Here is a 5,794-nt window from a genome sequence, read left to right on the forward strand (position 1 = left end):
AGTTTAGGAGTCGTCAAAACGCTTTAGGAGTTCCAGGGGGGGTCCGGGCTGGCAACGGATTTTCATATAATGGCGGCGGATAGAGTTCACTTTTGAATCGTCCAAAACACACACTATGAAACATCCAGATACCTCCATACTGCTCGTCTGTACTGACCCGAGTGTCCTGAAGCCGCCACATGAAAAAGTTGTTCTGAAAAAATTAATTTGATTTCTGTTTTTAGCCTTGTTGTAGCAGTATCTCCCAGCGGCTCTGTCGATGTTTGCGCGCATGTGTGAGAAGAACTTCGTAGTTCTTCCGTGTTTTCATCCATGGTTTACCAAGACAAACGAACAGAAGACCTCCCGAGTAGCCTGGCCATTTATAGAAGCAGAGACGGAAAGAAGAACTTCATAGTTCCTCCAGAGACTTCGGAAGTGGATAGCCACTGGGAGCTGCTGCTACAACAAGGCTAAAAACAGAGATCAAATTAATTTTTTCCCAACTACTTTTTCATGTGGCGGCTTCAGGACATTTGGGTCAGTACAGACGAGCAGTATGGAGGTATCTGGATGTTTCATAGTGTGTGTTTTGGACGATTCAAAAGTGAACTCTATCCACCGCCATTATATGAAAACCCGTTGCCAGCCGAACCCCCCCTGGAACTCCTAAAGCATTTTGATAACTCTGAAATTTCTCCAAACCCTTCCTTGGCATGAGGGTGAGTAGAAAATTGGTGAATTTAATGATTTTGGGTGAAGTATCCCTTTAAGGAGCAGGAGAAACATGTCTCTAAAAAGTGCACTCGAGACTCTTGTCTTCCTGTGACGGTCCACGAAAAAAACAAAAAACACTGTGAATCCTGGTAACGGCAGGAATTGGAGGAGGGGAGGGAGGTCATCGACTTTAACAGCAGCAACAGGCAGAACTGGAATCAGCCTTCAGTGTTCGCGTGCAAAGTCAAAGTCGAGTCCAGTCTGTTTTTTTTTTTTTTAAAGTGATCCCCACCTGGATACCAGACTTTAATCAGTGCTGACCCAGGATCTGGTTTCCATCTCATCTGCCCTCCCTGACCAACTAACGGGACTCATGCATCCACGTCAAACTGCAGGGACTGGTCAAATGGAAATCTGGACATCTGTTTTTAACTTGACTTGGTGGTAATTATAAAAAAAAAAAAAAAAGAGGACATACAACTTCCCTCAGTTCTTATTATAACAGTGGAGCTTGAACTCTTCCTGCTTCTTCCTTCATCTCTTCATCGCTCTGCAGCCGGCTGCCCACACTCTCAACACGGAAAGTAATCAAGTAGAAGAGATCCACAGGAAGATTTTTTAATAAAGTTTTAACCCAACTCTCTCTCTGTTGTTTCAAGCCATCGCAACCACTTTACGTCGGCTCTCACCTCCTTTTGCAAAAGCTTCAAGTTGAAATTAACTAATTATCTCAACTGCAACGTGCAAAACTCAACGAGGAAGGAGGAACGAGGACAACATACAGTAGAGGAGTCGTATCAGTTCAGACTTGTGTATTAGGTTTGCGCGTGTCTGCATCACTCAGGACAGAACAAATACACAAGAGCTACAGCAGTGTGTGTGCCTTCATGGGAAATCCTGATTCCCGTCTCTGTACAGTACAGTAGCTCCTTACGGTTTGTTTGTTTGTCACACACACACATGCGCAACGACTAAGGAGATTATTATTATTCATGCCTGAATAGAGCTTTGTAATTTACAGCCCTGCTCCTCTTAATTCCTGCAAGTTGTATCTTACAGTATGATGAAATGAAATATTGGAAGATAAAATGAAATATCTGTAGCATAACACATTATAGACATTCCAGTATATGGAAATACCTGTGTATTATTATTATTATTGATGTAGATTTCATTTTAATAAGTGGGTGGTGATGCCTTCAGGAAGATTTAATGAAAACAGCTGCACTAGACTGGAGATTTGAGTTGTTTTGATTTTTTTTTTTTTTTTTTTTTTTTTTGTTGTTTTTAAAAGGTATCGATGATATGAAATCACTTGCAATGTAAAGTGCAAATAATCAAACACACATTCATGGAAATTACACTTTGTTACAAAAAGGGAGTTTCTTTGTGTAACGTACTGGATGCATTCATGCTGCTTTTCTTTCTGTGTGTGTGTGTGTATGCGTGCGTGCGTGTGTGTGTGTGTGTGTGTGTGTGTGTGTGTGTGTAGACATAACCATTCATTCAAAGTGAAATTCAGCAACTGACAATCTTAATTTTTCTTCTTTTTCTTAACAAATCAAGCACATTCAAATAAAGAAAAGAAAAGAAGGGACGTTTTGTGGTTATGAATGTCTTTAGTCACTTGAAGCCTTTTCTTCTTCCATTCAATAAGCATTCAAGCCTCATTTGCATTAAAGAGTATTAAAGGGATAGTTCAACATGTTTGGCAAATTGGTCCATTGCCATAATCCCTATAGTCATAGTGGTAGGTTGTTACCTTTAATTGTCGGTGCAAGCTATTTTTAGAACGGCGGAGCAGAGCCGTGAGCTGCTTAGAGCTACGCTACAGAGGCTCATGGGATTTCTTGGTTTCCCTCATCAAACTCATCAAATACACAATCCAACAACTCCAAAACGCTCTCGTGGACAAACTGCTCCCAACGGGAATGCGCATCAGCTGTTTTGCATGAATTTACCTCTAAAACAACTCGGTCTGGTAACGTTCTGTTATTATCTCATAGCGTGGTGAATGTGCAGGTCACAACTTGTCCACCAGAGCGTTTGGAGTTGTTGGATTGTGTATTTGATGAGTTTGATGAGGGAAACCAAGAAATCCCATTAGCCTCCGTAGCGTAGCTCTGAGCAGCTCACGGCTCTGCTCCACCGTTCTAAAAATAGCTTGCACCGACAATTAAAGGTAACGAACCTACTGCTATGACTATAGGGATTATGACAATGGGCCGATTTGCCAAAATGTTGAACTATCCCTTTAAACATTAGTGCAGAACCAACATAAAGACAATGACTTCAGTCTGAAATGTGCTTATTCTGCTGCTGCTGCTGCTGCTGCTATTAGACGCTCAATAGCGTCAGTGTAGCAGACGTTAGACGCCTACTGTATGAATCATGATATCCTGTTGTCATGGACAGGTGGAAGGAGGCAGGGCATTGAATTATGGGATTGCTAGCGTATGTTAATTCACGTGTCGAGTACACAGCACATTTCACACAAACCAATCAGTGGAGAACAATATAAAATAATGAGAAAATGCTCATTTTATTTTCCTTTTTCTTTCATTAATCAGCTGTGCAGTGTCAGTGATGCACCAAGAGCTGTTTTTCATTTAATTCTGTTTACATATAAACTTTTATCAGCAGAGGCCGTTCCCATGACTGACTGTGCTGCTGCTGCTGCTGCTGCTGCTGCTGCTGTTTGTCAGGACAGAGCTGCTCATTTTCTTTCTCTTACTATTATTATATAAAAAGCTTCATAGCTGTAATGAGTTGGCTCCAGAGTTTAACAGCACTGGTTTCTATGTGCAGCAGCAGTAAATGTGTTTCTATCACTGACTGACAGAATTGAAAAGTTTAATCCAAGTCCTATTTTTTTAATGACGTCAATATCCCCCCGTGTTTTACTTCTCAGTCACGTACTTCATGAACCTTTTATGTGTCAAACTGTCCAGTTTATAGAGTTAAAGTGGAGTTTCTTAAACCTGTTTCTGCTTTTTCTCAAAAAAAACCTGCATGAACTTCCATTAAGGCTTTTTCTTTTCTTTTCTTTTTAATATTATACAGTGTTACAGGTGACGGATCAGATCCTCTCTCTACATGTGTGTTTATTAAGCTCCAGCTCAAGGTTGTCCGAGGGTCACGCTCCCTTGTGTCCGGCGCTGTGCACTAATGCATAACGGATTAATATAATATCCACAGAGCAGTGTTCTTCATTTCCTCTCACAAATGAATTATACACACACCTAAATTGATTTCAGCCTTTTACAGTCGCATTGTAAACAGAGAAATACACACAGCAGGGCCGGAAAACAAAGAAACAAACATCTGTATAAACCCACGCATCATCACACTCAGGTTCTTTTTTAATTGAAGGGAATAAATGATAATATTATGGTAAATAAAACTACTTTTCATTGCCTCATTGGTTTTACAGTGATCATCAGCATTAGATTATAGGCTCCTCTTTCGTTTCTGTAAAAGTAATCCAGTGTGAAACTGAAAGAGAGAGAAACGCTCCTCGCTCTCCGAAACCTCAGGAGACAAAGTCGGACCGGCGTTGGCGTTGAGGAGCCAGAGGTTTAACTCTGGCCGTGCTACCGTTAAATTACCTTGCCATGACTGTGTGTGTGTGTGTGTGTGTGTGTGTGTGTGGTCCCTGTGTGGAAAGTAAACCATCACCAGACACCAGTTTGAATAAGACACATTCAGTCGGTGATGACAAAACCACCAGACTCCTTCTCTCTGAGGACCGGGACCATGCAGGCTATAACAGGTGGGAACCAGCGGGCGGACTGGAAACACACTCATTATCAGTGTGAATCCGGCCACTGTGATGTTATTTTATGGTTCAATCGAGACTGAAGTGTCCCTGCAAGTCATTTCTGTTTTTACAGGTTTCCATAACATCATAACTAGAGAGTGAGAGGAGATTTGTAACGCTGAGTTAGTGTAGCGGTGAATAGTGTGTGTACTGTTTTGTAAATTTCCATGATTTATTAATAGAGTTGTATACTGTACATACACTCTACTTGAACCCTAACCCTAACCCTGTTTCACCAAACAATTCAAAACTGAAAATAGATTGTAAATAAAATGTTTCCTCACAACACCTACACTGAAAAACAGTAATAATAAACCCAACAGGGGGAAATAAAGAAGATTTAGGATAAAGACAGTAGGAGTTTGCAGAAGTAAAAAGCCAAGAACAACAACAACACAGGCCTTGAATCTCTTTATAATATGCAATTATTATGGGACTTTCTTCTTTTATGTCATATTTTGTAGCATCATTTCTCTTATTCATGGTGGTTTGATAAACATTTCCTGTGTTTTTCTCTGCATTTAAAAACCCATAATCACTGCCTGGTCAAATTCAGCCCATAACAAAACAGATAGGAATTTAGAAGAAACACAAATGTATTTTTTAGTCTATTTAGCAGGTCATGGTTGAGGATATCATAAAGTCTTGTTTTGATTAGAAACAAAAAGTAAAAATGTCTGACACAATTACATTTCAAAATGTGTCAAAAGTGTTTTTGTTTTTTACTCAATCAATATCAAATTCACCAGCCTCCTTAATACTATGATCACTGTGATTTATCATCTGTAGGCTACTTCTTACCTCTTATACTGATGAACATCCATTTATGTAATATGCACAGTTTATATGTATAGTTAATGGGCATTCGACAGGTGTGAATGATCAATAATCTGTCCTGAGTCATGTCGAGTTTTACACAGTGAGCACAGGTTTTGTTGCAGACCGTGTACTTGTGATTATTATGGAAGTTTAGACATGATGATTTGAAATTACCAAAAGCCCAAAAGCACTTTTTAAAAAAATAATAAATGGTTAGCCTACTAGTTTTAAAACTCACAGAGCCTCAGCAGGTTTCTGTGATTGATATGAGAGAGACTTAACAACGGCTACTGGTGTTAAGTCAAACTAAGATAATAGACAAGAACATAAAATGACTTCTCATGCTGTTAACTATTGTTAATATCATAATTATACATTCTTGTCTGCTAGTCTGTGTTATATTTACTTATCCTGTTTTAATATATTATTTTTATGCATTAATATACCTATTTACCTTAA

The sequence above is a fragment of the Trachurus trachurus genome (genome assembly GCF_905171665.1).
Source record: "Trachurus trachurus genome assembly, chromosome: 13".
In the NCBI taxonomy this organism is placed as follows: Eukaryota; Metazoa; Chordata; class Actinopteri; order Carangiformes; family Carangidae; genus Trachurus; species Trachurus trachurus.